Genomic DNA, 25,484 nt, shown 5'->3' with positions numbered 1-25,484 from the left:
ATAGGCATTTGATAAAGTAGGGCGTTGGCAAGAAAGCAAGGAAGAAAGATAATTCCCTTTTCCTCTCAATCTCTTTTTCCTCTCTCATTTCCATTGCTTCTTTCTGTCTTTCTGCATGATTGGTGTGTTCAGCTCTTGTCATTCCCTCCATACCTTTCTTTTTCAGTCATCCACACTCCTAACCATCTAGATAGCGCTGACATTTATGTGGGCCTAATCACCATTGCCGGAAAGACAATGCCCAGGAAGCTTATAGCAGCCCTCTGATATTGCAATCCAATTAAGTCCAAACTGAAGATTTTGAAAACACCTGCTTAGCTGCTATTATAACTATAGATGTGTCTAATTTTGTAGGCACCCAGCTGTGGGCCTTACACCTCCCTACAGGTTAACAGTGCTGTGTTTTCCTGTAGCCAGAAATGTCTAGTTTATACCTGGAGTTAGGTATACTGCTTCCTTTTTGGGTGCTGGTCTGAGCCCTCTTCCTCTTTCAACCATCATAAAGTCTCTTCAAGTCCTGGCAGTGGGCAGGATACTACCTTCTCTATCAGCCAGAAAGGAGCTCCTCTCTATGGATGGTTCATAGGGTGCAGAAGCTGCCTACACTTTTTTTCTGCTCCTGAACAAAGATTTTTTCCTGTAACTGTCTAAATATGGTAAAACTGGCTTACTATATGTATACACGTTGCTGTACTGTTATCTCTTGATCTTTTTTCTTCCTCTTTAGGATAATTATATGCCTTTATCTTGATATTCTCACTGAATATATTCTAACTACTTGTTAGTGGCAATAGCCCAATATGTATTTAACTTAATTTGTTGGTCTGAACTGTAGCAAGCCTAGGGCAGTATTAATATGCTGCATGTATTAACATACAGAACATGACTCTGGAAAAAAATAATTCTTTAGTTAGGTTAGGTCTTAGCTGGGATACCACCACTCCATGAAAAAGAACATCTTTTTACTTTGAATAGTTTTGAATGCCTTTTTTCTTTTCCATTCTAGAATGGAGTAACGAAAATGGAAATTGTTATAGAATCATTCACTGAAAATAGCTGAAGTAATAACATGGAGATGAGTTCGAGTTCCATAGCGGGATAAACAAACAAAATCCCCAGGAAGCTAAACTTGACAAACACTAGTAACTTTATAGTACTTGTTATTAATATTAAAGCTTTCTGTACGTGTTATTACCTGAGCTATGTGATTCACAGTTTAATTAGATAGGAAAACCGCGCAGAGCAGCAAAGCAAATTGTCTCTCCCATGAAATCTTTGAAATTTCAAAATATTTTCCATTCCACCCCAGGATAAAAGCTATGACCTTTTGACAATTCTTATTTAGGAAACAACATACCACCTTAGAGAGCACTCACACTGAGATGAAGGCACAAATCACTTCCCTTATTTAGGCTGACTTATCAGCTTTCAACTTAAAGACACACAGAATTGCTCTAGGCATCAGGCTCTGCAATATTCTTGTGGGGGAAGTCAGTAGACATGCTCTTTCCTTTCCACTGCCACCTCTAGTTTGGACTTTCTCATTAAAATGTTTGTATACATGTAAACACATATATAAGTATTTAAATTCTGACCAGCTGTAAGGACAAACTTTGTAAAAGATTCCTTTAGGCCTTGTGATCTGTACTTTTGCTAGGCTGTGTGAGGCAATGTTTGCTTCGGGGTGGTTTTGTCAGTGACTGTTGTAGCTGGCATTCTTTTTGCAGCAATATTGGGGGTTTTTTTGTTGTATTCATCTTTCTTACACAGTCATCCTGAAACTTTTCTAGCTCAGGCTCTTGTGTATAAACATTTAGATTCAATAAGCCAAAAGAAGAAATGATTTCTAAAGGGTGATGATAAGGAGTGTCAGTTCCCTACTGTAAAGTGGATTCATCTCTAAGAGAATAAATCTATTCAGTTATGTACAATTCTGAAAGAGATTACATTAGGTCATTGTACTCATGTTGTGCATCTGAACTACTGTGTAGTTACTGTTTTCCAAAATATTTATTCCAATCTTAATGCAAGCACTTTAAACAATAACAGAAATAAGCCTCAGTTACTCTCATCCCATGCAAATCCATTTGGGATTCACAATGAGGAAAAGACATGTGAGACCTATTTCACTTTAGCATCTGTTTCTTTCCCACTGTTTTATGACATTAAAATGAGTGTTAACACTGCAGGTGTGCATGCAACATGCAGCCACTAAGGAGACAAAAAAGGATGTTCGTTACCAAATGCAGGGTCTGATCCAGTGCTCCAGGGAATCCTTGGGAAATCAGTGGGTGTAATGCTGGATGCTGAAACAGCCTTCCAGGTCTTTTAGGCTCAGAATTGGTAAAGGTAAAATGTTAGTGAGGCATTTCAGTTTGTGATTTAAACGTAAATAAACAAAATAAAAGACTGTGACTTCTCAACTTGGTGCAGTACCTCTTTCCACCACTCTATCTAGACCTAATGTTTTTCCTCCTGTGAAAACCCATTGCTTTCCCACCACCCTGCTTTTCTGTTTATTAATACCATATTTATAATATTTTTATATTCTGTTATGTCTGGGGATAGATTTTTACTAAAGCAAATATCCAAACATAGCTGTGCGATGTGTTTAAAAATTCAGCATGACATCTTTTAATGGAACAGTAGTTAGGCAAATAAATCTTCCATGAACTGAAATTAGAAAATTATACCTCGAAGTATTCACCCACCAAAACAGGCCATAAGGAGAAAAGGTATAGATTATTGTCTTGCTTTTATTTAATATTTTTATCAAGCTGGCTTGAGTCCTACAATTAAACAAACAACTCTCTCCCAAGAGATTTCTCAGAATGAACAAACTGCTAATATTACAGCAATATCTCATAACATCAGGTTTCAGGGTAATGAAATAGCCACAGCCTTTGCTTTCAGAAAAAAAGAAGGGGAAGGGAAGGGAAGGGAAGGGAAGGGAAGGGAAGGGAAGGGAAGGGAAGGGAAAAAGGTCTTGGTTTCATAGTACAAAAACATTTCCACCTTTGCATATAAGCTGATAATAATGAGAGGTCAAGTCAATAAGGAAACTTCATTTTGAACTGCTGCTTTAAAATGGTTTGAATTCCTATTACTTCCCACATGTATAAGTAACTTTGGGATCATTGGAATTCTTAAAATCCTTCAAAACCACTATTTTCCATTTGTTGAATGTCTATGAACATTCTCTGGGACACTCATTGAGGATAGCATAATATTGCAGCACAGAAATTTTTTGTGTGCTAGGGGTTGGTTTGGGGTGACTTCATGCAAACTCTCAGCTTTTTTTTTTTTTAATATAAAGTAGAACTGACACTTTGCTGACTGCTTTCCAGGTTACAGTTAACATCTCAGCTCGGCCAAAACCCAGCTGTTTGCTGGATGGAAAATGTCATGTGATTGAGAGTAAGCATGTGTTGTGTTGGACAACACTACAGCTACCTTACCTTCAGTGGTAATGTAGATTATAAGGAGGGGAGTATTAGTTACAAGCTACATCTTCTCCAGGTAGAGTGATGGTTCCTATACAACTGATACGAAAAGCGTCCCACAAACCTGGTACGTTAGTGAGCTGACTTAGTCCAATCCACTTAACTGATAGAAAACATTTATTACAATGGCAGAGTTTCTACAGATGCGTCACGTTCCTACAAGCTGGATTCTGGATAACTTTTCTTTCGTTATTCATAACTCTTCAAGGTTTTGTTCACTTGGGAGTTTGGGTTAGCAAGGTTATTTGTTTGGGGTTTTTTTAATATATTTTCTGGTCTATCTTTATATTACCTTCAGATTAACTGCACAGTATTCTGGAAGATTTCTCATTTATATACACAGTAAAAGCATGCTTATTTTTCCACACTCACCTGTATTTGAAATTTCTTTTGATAGGATCTTAATGAATTGCACAACATGATTTAGACAAGCATCTTAAGGAGAACATATTGACATTTCTGGAAGGGAACTCTTGAATTTGGGAATTTTTCTATTTATTAGCTCTTCTAGCCATGTGTCTTTTTCAGAGCCACAACAAAAAATCTGCATGCAAAGGGAAGTGAATTACAGATACCTGCAAAAGACGTCACCCGTGGCAATCTTGCATTCTCCAATTGCCACACAGTGGCAGTGAAGCAGATGAGTACTGCTTCCTGTTGTACGTCTCACTTGTCAGAGGATATATTTGTATTTGTATTAGTTGCAGACACTGAACAACAGTCTCTCCCCATGTCTCCTATTTCAGTCCTTTTGGTTTGGTGCTGTTTTCCAAGAAAGGAAGAAACACTTGGGGAGAACTGGTGAAGAGGAAACCTGAGGAATCTACACAGAAATGTCATATGTTCCTGTGTTTATGCAAACAAGCTCATAAAGTATCTGACAGCGGAAAGTCAGAGTAGTTTGCCACATACAAACCTGTCTGCAACTTCTGCTGACACGGTAACTTCTGCTGACATGGTCAAAATAGCAAATAAACAAAACCAAAGTAATTCTTATGAAAATAAAAACTGCTTTATCATCTGTCAGGATGACCTTTATCATTAGCAATCACAAGAACTGAGGAAAAAAAAAAAAGGATAAAATACCTATATTATTAGAAAAGTACGGTGTCTACTGGGCCTGTTTTCCCAAAACAACCCCTTTGCTTTATGCGATTCAAGCACTTGCTTGCAAAGTCAAGCTTAGTAATCAGGATAAAATAGAATTGCAGATTTCTGGAAATATCAGTAACATTAAAGGCAAGATAATAATAAAAAAACCCCAACTAATGAAAGTATTCAAAACTGGTGTGAAATCCATCACGTGGATGAATTAGGAATGATTCTATAGTATCAAGAATACACACATGCTGGAAATGCTCTAGGACACTTGTTTCTGTCATCTACATTCTTTTTATCTCTAAATAAAGTGCTACCAACTTTAACAATTGTACTGGGTCTGGCTGGGATGGAGTTAACTTTCTTCATAGCAGCCCGTATGCTGCTGTGCTTTTCATTTGGGGCTAAAACAGTGTTGGTAACGCCCCAATGTTTTGGCTATTGCTGAACAGTGCTTACCCAGCATCAAGATTTCCTCTCTTCCCCCACACCCCCAAAAGCAAGTAGACTGGGGGGTGGGCAAGACGCTGAGAGGGAACACCACCTAGACAGCAGACCCAAACTGACCAAAGGGTATTCCATACCATGTGATGTCATACTCAGGAAGAAAAGCTCAGGGCAAGGAGGAGGAAGAGGGGACACTCATGGTGATGGTGTTCATCTTCCCAAGCAAGCGTTACGTGTGCTGAGGCCCCGCTTGCCAGGAAGTGTCCGGACATCTGCCTGCTGATGGGATGTAGTGAATGAATCCTTATTTTGCTTGGCTTATGCACACAGCTTTTGCTTTCCCTATTAAACTGTTATTATCTCAATCCACGAGTCTTCTTGCCTTCCTTCTTTTTCTCCCTGTCCTGTGGGAGAGGGGAGTAAGCAAGCAGTTGGGTGGGTGTTTGGCTGTTGGCCAGGGTCAACCCACCACAGCACTATTTCCAACTCTTTATACAGAGTCTGAGGGAGTAGAAGAATAGAACAAACATTTGAATCACCCTCTGCTTTAGCTGCAAAACATGGGTATCCTTTAAGACATATTTTGATCTGAGAAAAATAAAAAGTATGTATTTTCTCAAGTCATATTTCTATGGCATTTTATGATATGAAAGGACAAGAGGCTTACTTTAACATCTCTTTTCTAAAACACGTTTCATTAAAAATATGTTTGGTTATATTGATCTTATAAAAATTATTTTTTGCAGCTGATCCAAAACTGAGCCAGGGTTTATGACTACCGTGACTGTGGCATATCAAAGCTGGCTTTAAAGTTGGCAGTGTGCATACACAGTTGCAGTCTGAATCAGGAGTAGGCGAGGGCAGGCTAACCTCCCAGCTGGTTCACTGACACCCCTGGGTTTATGGCAGAGTTGGCATCCTGCCCCAAAGTTCTCCTCAGCATAGTTTGGCTGTTCCTGTACCTCAGCTACTTGGTTTAAAACTGGTTTTGGAATACTTATGCATAGGCATTCCTTATTGAGCACCAAGTATACCAGTGATAAAATAAGAATTAAAAAATAGTAGCAATATTGACTCAAAGTAGACATGCTCAAAGTGCTTCTCACCAGAACAAAATGGTGTATTTAGATTCCAGAAGAGATAATGGAATTTTCCCTTTGTTCTACAAGGTAATGGCATATTGACTGACTTAGTGTTAACGACATGTATACTCACAGTTAATCATTGACTACTAAGATGCAACAAAGAAAGTGGAAGCCGTCACATAAGCAAGACTGAATTTTGCTGTATAATGATACACAGTCAGAAGGCCCTTTCCTTATAGAAGATGGTAAAAAACATTTGGCAAGGCTCTGAACTTGAGCTCAATCAGAGCTCAGCACCCTTGAGTCCTTTCATCATCAACCACTGGTTGTTTCAGTCTTGCCAAAGAATCTTATTACTTATTGTCTGTGCATGCTGTACCTGTTTTCTTTGTGTGAATGAATTATACTGTCAGGAGGGGGGAATTAGAGACGTGCAAATTTACCTTTTCAGATGTAGGTGTGGGGATTCCTTTTCTCAGATTCCAGAACTCACAGCTAAATTTTGTTTCTTGAGCAAAAAGCAGATGTGATTCCCTCTTCATACCTTTTCATAAGGCTCTTTGGCTCTGGTAATCAAATCCATACTTAACTAACCTGACAGTTTGCCTGGGATTCCTCAGTCTGCCAAAAAAATGTCAAATAGCGTTGAGTGGTGAGGGGCTCTGAGATGCATCATCTCATTCCTCCTCTGAGCCTGATGGCAATACTGAGAGAATTGACTCTTCATTTGTTGTTATTTGCTAAGTAATGGGATTCATGAGACTCTGAAAAATGAAGTTAATTTTGCCTTCTATAGGTACAAAGGGAGCCTGTTTATAAAAAGACTTTTATAAAAAGTCTGTTTTTATAGGTTATTATGCTGATCCAGAACCCTGAGATCATTTAGAAATCACAGATTGTTCTTTACCTTTCAATGCAGGTATCTGAACTGGTTTTCATGTGTATGTTTATTTGAATTGTATTTCATCTGGCACAGTAACTGCTATTCATCTGGAGGTTCTTTTCATCTTTTGTGAACCAAACGGACATTTAGTACTAGTATCAAAGATAAGATCAGATACATAGCTGACATAAATCACCCTAACTCTACTGAGCTGCTCGATTACTTCTGTCAAAGTTCAGATCTTAAACTCGTTGCCTGCTTCCTTCTGCACAATGTTAATACATACATAAAATAGCATATTTCCTGTTGCTGTTCCATAGAGGATCGTATAACTATCCACAATCCACTCTGAAACAAGTAACCATGAAAGCTTCTTCCTGATGGCATGGAGTCTTCAGTTGTTGGTGTCTAGATATCAGCATGGCACAGAGATTTTTGGCTGATGGTCTCTGCTCTATGATCAGTTATCAATGAGGCATAGTTCAGATAAGCCTATTAACTTGGATACATTTAACCAGGAGTTGCTGTCAACTTGCCCACAAGCTTCTGGAAGTAGAACTGGAGCCACTGCAAAAAGGATCAACTTTTGTGGGTAAAAGGAAGCTTGTGGTCTGTTCCTGTTAGCTACTTTGAGGCAAAGTATATAAATTTTTTTCCACAGAGGATGGTTTAATTTAGGTCAGCGTTAACTCATAGGAGTGCCTGTGTCTAGCTTTGAACCCTTCTGGCGCATGAACAGACGTGCATACAGTGTCATGGGCAAAAGCAGAACTCCAATGTGTCCTGCAAATTCTCTCAGTCCATGCCTGGGGAAGAACAAAGACCCCTCAAAGAGACTCCTTCTCCCAGCTGCTTCCAAACTGGGTAAAACAGCCATAAATGCTTTCCTTACAATTAATTTTCAGTTAATAAGGTTTTGCTTCCTCCAAGTTGTTCAGAGTATCCCAAGCAAAATCTAATAGATAAGCAGATTTTTATTTTAGTTCGGTGTTTGCAATTAGAAACAAGGGGTTTGTATCCAATTGGTCTATCTTTCCTTTAAATGACATTTGTAAGGTTCATATTCATATCTTGTTTGCACAACTCACAAGCACACTGTAATGATAGCTTCAGGATCTTCAAAAGTTGGCAGTGAAGTGTATATAGACATGTGTCTAAACTGGAAAAAAATTCAGAGATACTTGATAGTTGTAAGTAGTTATGAATGCTATAACTGCAACACTCAGAGCATATTGGGCCTGAATATGTACCCTTCTTTTTTGTAGCTTCTGCTGAACTTTGCATTACTTTGACTGGAACATTTCTACCATGAGTAGCTATTTTAAATGTAACTTCAACTTCTTGATGCTATGATTCATTGACAGCAGTGGCTGTACCACAGATGTGCATTAAACTTTATTCAATGGGTCCACAGTGACCCATTCATAACACCGAGGAGACAAATGAGCAACTCATCACAAGTATATCTCCTCTTCTGAAGGGGATGCTTCTGTAACAGGTCACTTCTAGCAGAGTGAAAATATGTAATAGAAATAGATCATCTTCATTCCAGCTCCTATCCACAGTGATCCTAGCTGCTTTGTATTAGAGGTTTGGTCTTAAGGAGACCTCTAGGACACTGTAAAAAGTACTGCTTATATTGCTTTCTCTTTCCAGTGATAATTTCAGCCATTTGGAGTCACAGAACTGAAAGGGACTCAGGTCCCCTATACTTAGGTCCAAGTATAATCTACTCGATGCTGTGGCTAATGCAGTGGCTAATGCAGTGACTGCACTTGATACAGAGTGCTTTCCTTGCGTGTGTCTAGCTACATTCACGCTGGCTGGAGTTCTGGCTTACTGCATTTCCCTATTTTTTGGTCCAGCTTGCTGAGCTAACTGTGTACAGGGTCCTAGCAACAGCAACCAACGTAAAACATTATCTTCTGCCCAGACAGATTAAAAACTGGGTGAGCAGAATGATAGATCTACGTTCTTTACTAACGACTGTTGACTTGCTCTGAGTGTGCATTGTTACTTTGTGGGCAAAAATATTGCCCACAGGCTTTCAACAGCAACAACAGATGGTCCTAAGGGCACTAGCCACTTGAGCGTGTTTGCAACAGATAATTGTATGTTGAATAAGGCACAAGTATTTGCTGCTTTCATTTAATTGCTCATGTCTCTTCTTTACCCACCTCCAAAACATGGCAGTGTGTCAAAACAGGCACAAGTTCTTGTTTTTTTGTGTGAAGAGTGCTTTGCTGCTTGAATGTTTCTTTTGTTTTGGTTTGGTTTTTTTTTTTCTTCATCAGGCCAACTTGGGAGGGATCACCATTTCAGTCTCTTCTGTTCTGCCCTTGGGAGTGTTCTGAGCTCTCTTTTGCTCTTGGTAGAGGGGAGACTGTTGAAGTGGGGTAGTATTTATGAACAAGACTATGTTTTTCTCCCTCTATTTATGTTTGTGCCTATGACCTAGCAGATTTAAGCATGTTTCCTGTGAACCTGAAATATGCTTATTAAATGGAAGTAAAATTTTTGATACTTTGGACTGTGCTTTTCAGGTTTAATTACATGTATTTATTTGAATATGTCTGTTATTGTTAGCACTAGGAGTCTACCTAATTCTTTCACAGACTGTCACCTCTGTGTGATCTGCGTAAGTCCTGTCAGGAATGCTGACCTTGTGCTGCCCTCATGCATCTGCGTCTGGCCAGGTCCATGGTGACCCTTTACCTTCACATGAAGAGAAATAGAGTGATAACAGAATCCATGACATTTTTGTCCTGCTTACAAATGGCCACAAATAAGAAGATGAATTTATTTAAGTAGGACAATTTTTCTCCTAAGATGGAGCAAGACATTTTTTCATACTGAAGCCAGGAAACTGCATGGAGAGTTTCATGGCCAAATTCTTTGAGCAGCATTGCTTTCGGATTCCTTCCTAATTATTGTGATGTCAGGAATGGCAAATCCAAAAGTTCACTTTAGACAGTCCTGGAAGAGATGCTTTTTCCTTGTCTGTCTTTCCCTGAGAAATTACAATGAACTGATCATGGATCTATTCATAGTTTTGCATCTCATTTGAGTATGTTGAATACTTGACTCGCATTTACTGAGTGGTCCAGTCACTGTAAATTAAACTAGGCCAGAAACAAATGAACTAACACACTGATCTAGAAAACAAAACCACAAGTCAAAATTAACATCCCAAACAGTATCCTTGACAACTGGCAGAATATTCAGAGGTTTACTTCAGCCCCCTGCTACCTGCCAGTGGTAGGCACCAGGAATGCAGTACCCTCTCCTTTCTGGACTCCCCTCCAGCACGAAATATGCTTCTCTGCTTCAGACAAAACCATCTTTGAGCATCTTGTCAGCCCATTAATGCTTAAGGCAGTCTGCATGGGACCGTAATATGAGGTTTTTGAAAACTGTCTGGAAATGATTTTATGAAAAATTTAGCCCAAAGTGTCAAAATGGTTAATATCTTTGTAGCTAGAGATCTCAGAGAAAACTCATATCTGAACATAAAAGTCGTCTTTGTGTTTTCAGGTATTTTGATATAACAATAATATTAGGGGGAAAAAAGCTTTCACTGTATCCTTTCCATACATTTTTACAATTTATGAAAAAAGACATTGTACCCTTGGGGTTATCCAGTTGAATGAGTGGAGGCTATTCTGAATAGCGTGTCTGCGCTGCTGTAGAAATGCCTAAGGAAGCTTCAAAACAGCTTGCTCAGGTAGTGGAATGGATCTAGTATAGGCTCACAGACACCTTGTCTCCCGAGATGAGTTCAGATTCATCGGGGCAATGGTTTGGCACTGGTCTACCTGCACTGCAGTTCCCAGTGCTCCAGGTCCCCAGAGACCTCCCCAGGGAGGGGTGCCACATGGCATGACGCTATGGCCCCATACCAGGGTTGTAAGGCTGTGGATGCAAGTGCAGGAGGCACTGCACTGTCTCCTTCCAGCACAGCTTTGGCAGGGCTAAAGACCTCAGATGATACTACACTCATACACAGCTATGCTGCTTTGGGACCCAAAGCAATATTTGTGTGAAGCTGTATCCAAGACAATCAGTCCTGCTGGAGCAGAAGTGGCCCCATCTGCGACACAGCCGATGCACGGCCAGGCTGAGCAGGTAGGTCACTTGTGTGGGTGCTCTGGGAGGCCAGGCAAGCCTCACAAGCTGCATTTGATTATACACTGACAGTCAGTCATCCTTGGATCCAGGGTGCTGTACAGGAAAGCAAGAGTAAGTGTGGGTCCGAATCACTTCAAGCAGAGGAGAGGACGGAGAAGGTCTCTCCCATGTTCTGGATCACTCAGTCCTATAAACAGTTGTGTAGGATAGAGAGTGCACAACCACTTTTTACAGCTTTAAAAGAAAAGAGGTCTGACCCATATATCTTACGCAACCAGTGATGCATTACTGATGCTCGCCGAGCAAGGATTTTAAGACTGCCTTCTACCCTCGGCAATTCTTTGTCTTTCCCTTGGCAGCTGCACACAGAGAAAGCTGGCAATTTTGGATCATCGTTGTGAAGGGCACATGCCATTTCAGGCACTGTACAACATGCCTGAGTACCCTGGCTAGTGGTCTGGATGCCACTTGGGGACTGGATGTAGCATTTTGTCCCCCTGGCTTCCTCTTACTTTTTCCATCAGGTTTCAGTTTTAAACTAGTGCAAGAGGAAAATTTCAAACAGTATGGGTAAAGCAGCACCTCCTAACTATAGCCTGTGCTTGGAAGTCACTTTTCACCTCTACCGTGAGGAAGTGAGCCTTTCTGCTTGTACTTCTAGGGCTCAGGTGTACCTAACAATGGAGAAGTGCAGCCTGGAGTGAAGGTCCTTGGCTGGCCTTTAAGGCATTCACCACACAGGCTGCATTGGGGAAGTTCACCATACAAAACCTCTGAGGAGAGAATTTCAGAGACACCAAAAGGATGTGCAGTTGTGTATCAAGAAGAAGCTTTACTTTGTTAAGGTAATCTTGAATCATTAAGACTTTTCCTAGGGTAATTGCACGTGCATATTCTCCTAAACATTAGAAAGAATTGTTTTCACTATGTCCCAGTTTGCTTTTCTGTTTTTCTTTTACTTTCCATCCTCCTCCCCACTGCCCCTTTTTTGTTTTTTAGTGCACTAAAATAGCTAAAATAGCTTATACATTGTTTTGGAACTTGTAGTACTTATGTTATGCTGCAACTTGACTTTAAAAAGGGAAGCTTGATTGGCCCAGCCTTTGAGGAGCTGGAAAAAAAGGACCTATGCAGTGCAGCATACAAAAGAGATCCAGGCTCAGCCTCGTAAAGAAAAACATCTAAACATTTATGTGATTACTAGGAACAGCATATTCTCCTGCACCCATGTGCTTCTGGATGCATTCCAAGATATTAATAGCAGTAGTGGCAGGGCTGTACATTATATTGTTATTTCCTCCTTGGAGAGAACAGAATGTTAGACTGTGAGAATATGACATGGAAACTATGCGAGTTGGCTGCCCTCTTCTACTTTATTTACTCCTTCTTAGATCTTTCTGAGTTTGGGGCTTTTGCAATCACTTTAAAAGGGATTCACTTTTTGCCCAGGAGGAGGGTCACTGGAATTTCCACTCTGGATCAGATTATGGACATTAATCCAGGCTTCTGTCTCTATCTGTCGGAAACAGAACAGACCTGAGTAGTCAATAACATGTTAGACAAAGGCGAGATCTTAAAATTACTTCCCTCTTGAGTTACGACGCTGATCAATACATGTCAATAGGTATAAACACCCATAAGCTTCATTATTTTTCATCTTATTTGTACAGAAATAGACATTACACATTCAGATAAATGTCCCTTCATTTCATTGTCTGTCTCACTAAACTAGTCAACGACACTGTGTCTTCCACAAGTTTGATCTAGGACTCAGCTAAGAGCAGGCCAAACACTGCAAAGAGACAGGCCTAAGAAGCCAGGCAGAAAACAGTGACTCAGTTTTTCATACCTCTTAGAGCAAGGGCTGGTCGCTTTCTGAAAAGCTGCCATTCTATCGCTAAATGGGAACCCAAGTGTCTCTTAAACTGCCTTAGTCTGGATTGAGTCCAGCTACATTTTCCAAGACTGGGTTCTTAAATCGGCGGTTTCCCCAGCACCCTGATGAGGAGGAAGCTAGCAGTGCTGCTGAAAGCGGCAGCTCCTCCTTTTCTACACCTCCTTCCCTCTCCCGTGTGTTCCTGCCCTTTGCACCGCGCTGGCTCTTGCGCCAAAACAACTGTCCACGTGGTGGCATGGAAAAGCAGATCGGGGAATTGATCGAGTTTGAAACTAGCTGTTTTAAGAGCTCAAGCCTCTTTCCCACTGCTGTTCACCATTCAGCCATACCAGTTGAGACTGGTGCAGACACAGGGTAGTGGGCAGCGCAGGGTGGAGTTGAGGAGGATGATGGAGGGGAGGAAGACGGGCAGAACTGGCTCCACCTGCGGCACTGCTACTTCATGCTGTTTAAAGTATTTTTGTAATTAGGGGCTAAGACACTGCCAAGTTTGCATTTCTTAGCAGAACTTTTTTCTGGAGAAGGAAGATTTTACCAGTTAATGACCCTAGACTCTGCAGGTTTGGAAAACGATCCCTGTTTCTCAAGACAGCGAAGCTTGGCATATGTATGCTCTCTGTGGACAGCAGCCAGCGTAAGCTTGGAGGACATGGTAAAGCTGAAGTAAAACTACTTCAAACTAGAGGTAATGGGGAAGGGTTAAAGGACATATTGACAAATTGTAGATGTATGTAATAGCTGATAAAACTGTATTTCTACCCCAAACTTGAGGATTGCTTCTCTTGTTCTCCAGACAAAAAGGAGAATCTGCAGATTAACACAATGATGCTTGTTAAATGTTGAAATAACATTGCATTTCAGGGGACACGGATTCAATTATCTACATAGTACCTTTCAGTTTTCCATGCAATGTTATCTGTTAGTTACAACACAGTATCTCTTTGAAGGGCAGATGCTGTTTCACCATGAATTAGCAGTGGGGTGGCGGGGGAGAGGGAGGATGCAAAGTTTTGTAGTGTTTCATTTCTCTCTGACGTAGAAAGGGAACAACCAGCAGCTCCTGTTCTCCAAAGACTGTGTGGACTGTTCCTCTTGGGACAGACGATACAAGATAAAGCTTCCCACACCATTTGACAGAAGCTGTTTCCCACGGAGGGATTTTGCTATAGATAGATTCAAATTGTATAGCCCACCTAGCAGAAAGTCTAAGGCACCAAACCTGATGCAGTTGTGATCACATTGCTTATTGGAGGTGGTGTTTTGCATAACCTAACCCCTGAGCAGCAGCTGGGGTTTGTTTCAGAGAGAATGAGATGGTTTGCTCCAGAGGAGTGAACAGTATTTATTCGGTGTGGGTAATAAGGGTTCGTGAACCAGGAAATTTTAATTACTTGATACTATAGATGCTGGCTACAGGCACTTCAGTGTTTTGGGGGCTTTTTAAGATAAGGGCTGGGCTTAAGTGTTTGAAAATCATTTATTTCCCAGTTTTTTTAAAGTCATCTCTACATGTACACAAAACTTCCCAAGCTTTCTTGCTGGGTTAGTCAATGTAAAGAGGTAAGCACGTAACATGGGTAGTCATCTGGGAAGATTTCCTTTACAGATCTTCAGATGTTCTTACCTGTCTACAGTGGCTGTGTAGGGACTGCAGGTGCTTATTTGTGCATAGTGGCTCACCTCCTGTCCTTTTTCCTTCTGACCTTTCCTCATCATTCTGGATTTAAGAGCCTAGTACCAATTGCCTAAGTTAGTCTTACTGGGTCTAAAATACTTTTATATTTTGACTTAGAAAGAGAAGATACTCGGGTTTTGTGCATAGCAGAAAGTACTACAAATGCTAAACTTCTTTCTAAAAGCAATTTATTTTTTTTATTATTATTTCATTTGCTCCCAGTATGAAATTACCCTGAGAGTCCTACTCATGAGTTATTTGATAAAACAGTGCTTCTGTGTTCCCTGTAAGACTGTTCCACTAGAAACACATTATTTTTCTGCTTTAATGAGAGTTGGACCGAGCTATGCAATTGGATCTGAATTCTCTGATAAAGTTTCTGTTTGGGATCCTGCTTCAGATTTCTTTGCAGAAGCAGGTCAGAGACCAAAAGTTGAGTTTTGCATTGCTGCTGAAGTGATTCAGATGCCTGGTACCACAGGGCAGTTTTGAAAATAGCAACTGATGTGCAGGTTTAACATCATATTAGGTTTGTCTCAGAGTGTCAGGGGCTACAGAGCTGATGTGCAGGCCCTCGCCAGTGCAGCACAGAGAAGGGCAGGAGGGACCTCCCTGGCTCTGAAGCTTTCCAGAACATGCTGACAAAGGTGCCCATTGAGAAGATTAACCTCGAAAGGCCATACTTTCTTGGTGGATATGAAAGGAACTTAATTTCCTCATAAACCAAGTATCCAGGCATCAAGAAGATTTGTGAAATGCTGCGACAAGATTTAGTTTTGTGCATGGCATTATGGAATAAGGCTCATTGCCTTTTTTTGCTTTCTTCCATGTTACACATTGTCTGAATGCAACAATGACAATAAGGAAGCATGTATACAGGACTGTAAAGCCACTTTATGACATGTATGGATTTTCAGTTTGTTTTGGAGGCTTTTTGTTTTTGTTTTAAATGAAGTGATGAACTCCAAATACGTTTTTATTCTAGTATCTAATTGCTCTGTGATAAAGATTTTGCCATGGTACCTTCCAGCAAATAAAGACACAATGTCTCAGCCTTGCACAGTGAGCTCATCAGGAAGTTACTTGTGGAATAGCAGCTGCAGCAAGTGTTAATCTGGAGAATTGATAAGGAAATAGGATGGACTAACTCACTTTCCTGGAGTGCTTATCTGTCATTTAGGCTTATGTAAAATATTCTAATAATGTGCAGACCCCGGTAGCCAGAAGCTGTCACTGGGGTATCAGAGGAATCAGGGTTTGCATAACAACAGGAGGGGGTATCCTTGTTATATTTCCTCCTCTTCTCTTGTTCCCAGCCCTCCCTGTGCCTGGAATGTAAATTCTAAACCATCAAACAAGGCAGCAAGCAAACCCATACAAGGCAGCTGGCAGGTGGGCAGCAAGTGGTCAGGACAGCAGGAGAGCACCAATACACTATATGTCTTAACGCTCAATATAGCTCTTAAGAGATTCCAGCGCATGCACAATCTGTACGGAAGATCATGGCTCAGATGTTCAGCCACATGAAGAGCAAGCATGTAATCTCGTACCTGCACATCACTCAGATTTCCTGGAGACTCTGGTCCTGGGTACTTAAAGATACTTTTTAGTCAAGAGAGACCTCAGCTTACAAGGTGTTTCTTTTTTCATATAAACTGAGTGTTCATTAAAGGCTCCTCTGTGATGGTGTTGATGGCTGAAGTGACCTTCATCTGTACAATTCATGCATATGAATTCACCACATAGCCCTGTTTGACCCTAGAGGGTCCTTGTAAGGGAAAGGGGATAATCATACCCAGTGACCATTCTGGTACTCCGCAGAATTAAATGTGTTTATAAAATCAGATAAAATGTGTTGTCTGTGATTACTTTTTTATTAAAAAGAATTCAGAGGCAGCTAAATGGGAAGAAGCCAAAAAACCGTATGGAGAAAATAATATCCCAAAAGCCTGGGACATGCTAGAAAACCAGCAGTCAAACAGGAACAATAACACAAAAATCAATAGGAAAAAAGGCATATACTGAATCCAATTAAGTTTGCATTGATTACAGAGAGGAAAACAAAACCAATTTTGACTTGTCTCTCTAATGTTTGATCCTGAGAATGGTGTCCTTATTTAAAATATTCTCAGAATCAGTTTTCTTGATATTCTTTTCTCCTCTGAGAATGTGCTGTACACCACATTTGTCATTTATGTCAGAATAAAATACAAATAAGAAGCCAGTAAAACCAATTTCAGTTTTGAGAACTAAAAGTATCAAAAGCACAATGAACGAACTGAAAGAATAATTATTAACAATGAACAAAAAAAATGCCAGTTTCAAGCCTGTTTCAGATTTGGTGATATATCAGAGCAGGGCTAAGATATATCATAGAAAATGAGAAATATGTTTCTTCTCAACAGAGTGGAGGATAAATTCAGACCACACCTAAGGGCCTATCCAATATTTCAGTTAAAATTCTTAAGGCTAGAAGCTAACAGCAGGTATGCAAAGGCATTTTTATTTATTCACCTAACTCCTGCCTTGCTACCTAACGTTTCCAGGTGATCAAATTGTTCTGACTGCTGTAACACATTTTACATCAAGAACAAGGTCCATATGCAAACCTGGATCAGACAAGTGGGTAAAAAGTAGAGAATAAGGTAGTGTTCAGATCTTTTAGGATTTGTGGCTCTAAATTTCATAAGCAAGATAATTAAAAACAACTAATGAGAAAAAAACAATCCACTGGCATAAAGAAAACATCTCTTCTACCTTTCACTTATGATGTTACTCCTTCTGAAGCTTCATTGACTTTCTAGTCAAAGTGAGGACGATTTCAGTATTAGAAGTAAAAATTCAGAAAAAAGGGGTCAATTTAGAATGTGGAGTGGTACAATTCTCTGCGATTTTTGGGAGAGAGAGCTTTGAGAATGCTGCTCTTTTGTTTCCTAATAACTGTGAAGTATCTATTCACAAAATATTTTTATTAACTTACTTGGGCTGTGGTTAATCTCTTCTCACATCTGACATCTAAAAGTTCAGTGTATGGTCTAAGCTTGTTGTCCAATCTGATTCTGTTGCGAACAGAAAACATGGGATGTCTAAGGCAGGTATCTAAGGAGGTGAAATGAATTGCTTTTTAAATGTGCTTGCCTCTCAGCCAATGTAAAAAGCTTGAAGTGCTCATCTCGCTGTTAGGCAGTTAAAGTTAAGTAAGAGGAATCACCGCTTGACATCCAGATCTACAAAGGCATCTGTTGATTGCAGTGGCAACATTTTGAGAGATCTGGCTTCAAAATGCTACAGTTCATACACTCGGTAGTTTCGGACACTGTGACGAAACGTGCAAATCCATGAGCATTTCTTGCAAGACGCACTACTGAAATATCCTTTCTCTCTGGTTTCTTTCTTTTTTTTTTCTTCCTGTCACTCAAGTAAGATTTCAGCGTGACAACATGGTATACAAAATGCATTATGAAGGGGAAAATAAGCAACGAACCTGTGTAGTCACAGGGGAAGGCAGGAGGAAATCATCTTCATTTTCAATACAAAATAATTATTTTGGGCACCAGGAAAACATCCTAACTTGTTAGAAGGGTGGAACAATGGAAAAGGAAACTGGAGTTGTAGCAGTGTGTAACATACTGGCAGCGTGTAAGAGCAGGTCACCTCACCTGTCAGTGATGATCTGCAGACAGTAGATCCTACTGGTCCTGACTCAGTGCATGAAAGGATGATTTGGCTTGCTGACCTCCAACCTCATATGTTACAACATTGTGAAAAGCCTTAACCTTTGCATTTGAAATGTCTCTGAGCTCACACAGGACACTTATGCCAAGGTCCAGCCATGTTTTATAATACCCCATCAGTGCTGCAGAATGGAGACTGTCTTGTTCCCATCTGCTAAGACTTGAGCAGGGCTGTGCATGATCTGAGGTGTTACTCAACGTATTTGGAAAACTTTAAACTGAAATATTGAAATGGAATTTAGCAAAATTTGAGCAGCTGAGCAGGATCACAGCTTTGGACTTGGGTGTCTATGTGTTCTGTGCAAGTCCCAATTTTGGTAAGTCCCTTTGGCTCTGCCGATGTTGTGGGATGTGAAAGTGCCTGCCAGCTTCTGCATCCCTGAAGCTGAATCTAGGCACATACCATCTGCCTTTCCGCCCCGGCCTATGGTCTTCAGCCAAAGAATATTCAGGCATACAAGCAAGAAGACAGTGACAGCAAGTTTCAACAAGTCACCTAAATGAATGGGGGGGTCAGGACTGGGTGAAGTAGGGTACCATCAAGGACATGCAGCATAGAATAAGTGATCCCTCAGGCCATATGAGCAGAGACAAGATATTCATTCTTCCTGCACAAGCCAGTAGTGGATGTCGAGGGAGGGGTATTCTGCCCTTCAGTATAGACATGGTCACTCTGAATCTGGCCCAGGCAGCTGCCCAAAATTAAACATGCAAGTAAGCAAAGCTTCTGAGGAGAAGAAATGTTTTCTAATCAATTTCCATTAGATAGAAAGGTGTTATGGATAAGTAGGTGGTAAGCTTTGCTGCCAATGAATTAATACACCTACTTCATGACCATCAATTGTTGTCAGAAACGTGTGCTGGTCTGGAAGCCTTTTTTTACAAATTGACAGTGACTGGCCAGGCTGAAAGCAGGTGTATCCATTTGAATCCATTCTGACCTTTGGTTCATGGAATATGCTCATGTCATGTCACATTACCTCATCATATCACAAAAGCTAAATGTCATACAGTGTCACATCTTAACCTAAGGTGGCTCATCAGCCCCACTGTTTTCAGATTAGGTATCATGTAACAAGAGCACAGTAAATACATCATCTCATAGGTTATTTTAGCAGTTAGCAGTCACAAAAGAAGTTGAAGGCAATATTCATGCAAATGAACAGATATAGCATAATTTATTTGGAACCTCTCTGGGGTTTATTTACTGAGTATTATTTCCATAAATCATTTTGCTGTGTGGTAACAAATCTTTTGAACAATTCTTTTCAATACTCAGAACCACAACCCCTTGGAAATCTGCTGCTTAAGACTCCCTGAATTATTACCATGTTTGAGGTGAAAGAGCATGGCACCTGAGGGCAACTGGCCGATAAAATTGTCCTTGCCTTCTGCATGGTTGTGGGATTGCCCTGCTTACCATGCTCCTAGCTTTCTATCAGCCTATGAGTCAAAGCCTAGCAATTTAATCAAGCTTGTGTCTGTTTATGAAGCTTATGTCATCTGAGCGGGAAACTGAAGCAATCCCTTGTGACTTAGGGGACCAGTCACGCATAGCCAAAAATGACTGACCAAGGAGCTTGACTGCCACAGGCCGCAATTTGTTTAGACAAATGGCTAACAAACAACTGTGAGTGATACACAGGTTTGGATAAATTATCAACAGGCCATGGGAAGCTCACAGACTGGAAAAAGCGGCAAGCAAAGGATACATTCATCCTGCAAACTGGTTAAGTGATCTCTCCAGGCCTACTCAGCCCACACAATGCCAGTCTTTGATAAGACTTGCATGCAATCAAAAAAGCAAAGATTTAATGTTCTAAGGACAGGTAAGTTGCATACAGCTGCAAAATGACACCTGGTGGCCCTTTGGGAGAGTGGCTATCATACTTTCTTGAGGCAAAGGCGGAGGGGTGGGCAGGTGCAGTTGCTTTCAGAAGATCTTTGCTTCTGGGCACGCAGAAGTTGTGTAGACCTGGAAGTAAGAGGTTTCAAAGCAAATGCTTCTGATCGTTCATCTAGCTACATTTTTTTTTCCTGTCTTGTGAGTACAGGCAGGTGGCATTCCAATGAGCATGGTTTTGTCAGGCCATATGACAGAAGCATCCTAATTTGCTTCCCTTATCCTCCTCCCAATCCATGCTGGGCATGTAGGGAGGGAGGGAAGGAACATGCAGAGCTGTGCCCTTCCTGCCAGGCGGCATGCTGGGATATTCCCTTTCCTTGTCCCTGCTACACTCACACCTTACCCATTGTCTCATGCATGTGATGGGGTGATAGGAGATTATGAAACAGTGGGGAACATTAGACTTCTTTCAAGCAGCTCACCTGTTTTGAAAGTCTGGGTGCCATGTGGCATTTGGCAGCAAGGCACCACAGAGAAGTAAGAAGCGAGGGAGACGGGATTTAACAAGGGAGTGAAGCTTCTGAGGTAGCAACCATAAGGACCAGCTCCACCACATGTCAGAGCCTTCTGTGTGAAATGCTGAGCATCTGCAAGCTCCTCAGTGGCCCATGAAACCAAAAGGATTTGAGGGTTTCCAAAGACTTCTTGGAGATACTCAGCTTCTTTCAAGACTAGAGTCCCCCCATCACTCCCTCCTTTTGCCTTCCTGTTCCTCCTTCAGTTGAAATGTCTAATACTTACTAACTAAATCATTAACTGAGTTAAGCATTTTAATAGGCTAAGTAATTATAGCCCATGGTCATAATAAATGATATGGAGAGGGGATTTTTTGATTAAGAAATGTTTTCCCACCCCTGTATAGCATATGACCTTCAATGTATAGGCCATATTTCTCACTTGCTCTGCCACCCTGAGGACACCACTTCCCTTTATATATATAAAAAAAATGTTAATGATGCACTTGTAATCACATGGCTGCATTTGAACGAATCTCATTCCAGACTTTCCCTGAAGGGTTTAATTATACAGGTTTGTGCAGAATTACATCCAGTTGTAATCCTGGGGTCTGCTAGTGTAGCTGGTGGTTCATTTGAGCATCTATGCTCCTGACCAAGTGTGCACAAAGAAATGTGATGCAACATTCAAAAGAAAAGCTTAATGAACATAACTGCAAACTGAACCTCTTTAACAACATCTATACGTACCTTTCTGCAGAACAGCAGAACATAATTCTGAGCTATTCCTTCAAAGTGGGAAGAAAACATGGTCTCAGTTCTTTTCATTATGCAATTTAATATAAATATATTTTTTTTCAGTCACAGATATTTAAAAAACTAACCAATTCAAAAGGAGCTCCTTCCCTGATATCCTCCTGTTAAATATCTGAGTCAGTCTGACATCTGCTACCCTGCTCTAAATCTAGAGATGATACCTGGATTCCAGTGGAGTAGCTCTGGATTTATACCAACTCCAATGAAAGCTAATTTGGCCTTCTAAATATGTAATTGTTCTTACTGCAAAAAAATCTATTAATCCCTCACAGCAGTCACTGATTGTGGCATTTTAACAATAACAGTCAGCATGATTGAGTGTTTTCAGTGCTTACTGACAGATGGTCATTGTGTTACAAAACAGCCTCCAGTAAATAATGACCATATCCACATGAGAGATGGAAAATAGTTCTCTATTGTACGATCCTTTTTTTGCTGCACATAATGAAGTAGAAATGTGTCTTCGACTCCATTTTATACTGATCCTGAAAGGCCAAAACTTCCATTTGAATGAAAAGTGATAAGGATATGAAAGCAGAAAGGTTCCAAGTTGCTTTTATTTGTTTGCTTGCCTATTTGTTTGCATCTAATAAGCCATCAGGACTTTGTGGTTAATGTTCTTCTATCCTTATTTCATAGTATACAGTTCCCTTAGGGCGCTAATGGAGCTTCTTTTGAAAGATCATAAGTAAACTAAAGACGAAGATATGGTTTAATAGTTATAAGACGACAGGGCTAAAACTCTGCTTCCTCTTAACATGATGAGTGTGAGTGCATGGTGGTCTGCATGGCTGGGAGAGAGATTTCATTCTAACCACCATGCTTAGGACCATAATGTGTACTAACAGTTTATTACATTAACATTCACAGAGCTGTGAATTTACTAATGTTACTAATGTTGCTACAGAAATGATGTCTGTTACACTGAAAAAGAATCTGAAGCACCAAGCATGTTCAATAGATGCCTCAAAAATGTTGTTAGTAGATGCCTTATTGTACACTAGGAACAGCACAGTAGTAGGAGTACTTCTACCTGGCTAGGAGATCAGAGTCAAACGAGGGAAACAAGTTGTCTTGCATCAGATTATTGATAAACAAAAGGAGTGTTTTTCAGAAGCAGAGAGACAACTAAGCCTACCTTACTGAACACATGCAGACCTAAATTTTTGAAGAATAAATTGTTGATCAGTAACTGTCTTCATTCCCACTGCAAAAAGTCTCAATGATCCGACTGAGCTGAAGTGAAGTGATGAAGCACAACACAGCTATTTGTTTATGTGTTGACTGTTCAGGAGTACAAAAAGTAGCTGAACTGTTTTTTGTCATTAAAAAGAGCAGGTAAAGCTGAATACATAGAATGAACAGATCTATCAAATAAGAATGTTCCTGTCAGCTCTCAGAACCAAACTATCTTTCACCAGTAATTTTCAGCCCCATCTTGCACAACGTACAGCAAGAACACTCATGACTTCAACTGAATCTTTATCTGCGCTGAACCTGATTGCTCATCACTTCACATTTGCACTTCACTACATTTTAATATTTGATGTCTTAAACTGGGTTATTTTACTGACTCTTACTTTGTAATCGGGGGGAAAGCAAAACTTCCAAATCCACAAGCATCTTGTCTACAGAAGTTTTCAGGGCACACTTTGCATTAAGTTCACTACTATGGAGGTCAATGATCAGACTGAAATTAGAAACTTCCATGTGTCTGAGTGACCCCTTCCAGTTGCAAGTGCTCTTGGGTCGTAACTTGTGGGCTTTATATCCCTCTATGTGTTTACATGTGTTTAAATTAGGAGTTGTGCTGAACTAGGTTCTGCGGTTAGAAGCAAGAGCAGTGCTTTTATTAGAGGCCAATAATGAGTCCTCAGAGCTAGTCACTTGACCCCGACAAGCTATGGGAAAGATTTCCTATGGTGGTTCCCACTTGTTTCTGATAGTGAAGTAGCCTCCTCAAGACCACCTAATCTCAGTAAAGCTGAGAGACATTCTCGTATCTCTTAAGTAACCATTTATAATTCAGAAGAACATTTATGAAAGCAGCAGCATGTCTTTTGTCTTCTAGACATGGGACAACATTCAATGCTTAAACTAAGAAGCGAGCACTTTTGCTACAACTTGTTGGCAATTTGAAATCCTGTGGGGAAATGAGTGCATGGCTTCATCACCTGCTAGAGAGCTATCACAGCTCACCCTTAGCTAGCAATCTCACAGACCTTGAAAGCTGAATGATTACAGAGGTTTACCTTATCATATTTTAAAGGCGGTATCTTCAAGTCAAGGCTGCAACAAAGCAAAACTGATCTTGTAATAGCAGTATCTGGAGTAAAAAGATGACTCCTGGCTCTTGGCAGTTTCAAGACCTTTTTCACTGTCATAATGTAATTTAAGTATGTCATTGTTTGTAGCTTAAATATATTAAAACAAAGTCTTGTTCCTCTAAGCAAAGTAACACTGAAAGGGAGAGACAAAATCTCTCGTTTCCTCATTTTCAGCTGTCACGGTCTTGTGAAGCTACTTCCTTGTCCAGTGGTACCTTTGGTATGTTCTCTGATTGTACCCGAATGGAGACAAATCTTGCTTTATCTCCTCACAGAACTCCCACCCATTTTTTATTTCCTTATATGAAAAGCAGAGGGGGACATGAGAAGTATTTCTCCAAACAACAGGTTTCAGAGCTATCATGCATTGGTTGTGCAGGGAAAGGAGGATATTTCTAACACCGTGAAGACATATAATGGAATAGCATCTGCAGACTCTTTGTCAAGGTTGAATTGAGAATCCCAGTGTTCCTATAAGGGATTTATTTGTAGTCATACCTACTAAGGAGCACATGTTAAATTTACAAACACAGACAGCAAAAGAGACACACGCACAGACACACATTCACAAAGTATACCTCTGTGTGATACCACAATTACGACAACACAGTTGCTTTCATGTCAAGTGCTGTGTGCCACAGCTCACCAACTCAGCACATTATACACAGACCCCACCAGTCTACTCAGTTCCTAAACATGGTCTTCCAAAACTGATCTTTTCCCTGTCTCTCTGGAGAGCTATGAGTCTTGAAGCCCTGTTGGCTCTGAGACTGTGGGCATGATTTTCTCCACTGAGGAACAAATGAGCATCTCTTATTTTCCCGCACTGTGGGAGAACCTTTGGCAGTTTTTGTATCACCACTTTGAATTCTGCCCCAGCATTCTTATAAGCTCATTTGGTGCCATCCTTAGTTTTATATATGTTCTTCCTGCTCAGCCATCCACTCAGATAACAGATACTTGGAAAAGAAGCGGGTGTCAGATGCCTCCTAAGAAGAGATCCTGTGTGGAATCTCACTTTAATGCCAGTTTGCCAGTGATTACTTTCTAAGAACTTATTTTCAACCATCTATTTATCTACATTGTGAACCAAGGTTGCTGTCTGCCACAGTACCCTATAGCCAAACTGATGAGATATGATTCGGATAGGTGGACTTCAAGGTGAGTAAAAAATTGGCTGGACCATTGGGCTCAAAGCATGTGACAACAGCACAAAATTCAGTTGTCAGCCAAATAGTAGCATTCCTCCAAGGTTAATAATGGGGAAAATACTGTCTTTATTAATCAGCTGAAAAATCATTAAATTTGTGGATAATAGCAAATTCTGCATATGTGCTGGGATGAAGAGGAGTCAATACTTCAGTGAAGCTCTGGAGGATGGGGCTGATGTTCAGTGGATGCTGGCAGCCTGACGGAATGGGCTGGCAGAAACTTAACATTGTTCAAAAACAAATTTTAAGTTTTACATCCTCAGTGGAAAACCCCTATGCAGCAGTACAGGCTGGGGGCTGGCTGGATAGGAAACAGCTT

Source organism: Gymnogyps californianus, chromosome 1 (assembly GCF_018139145.2).
Source record: "Gymnogyps californianus isolate 813 chromosome 1, ASM1813914v2, whole genome shotgun sequence".
NCBI classification, from domain to species: Eukaryota; Metazoa; Chordata; class Aves; order Accipitriformes; family Cathartidae; genus Gymnogyps; species Gymnogyps californianus.
Note: the sequence above shows the minus strand (reverse complement) of the source record.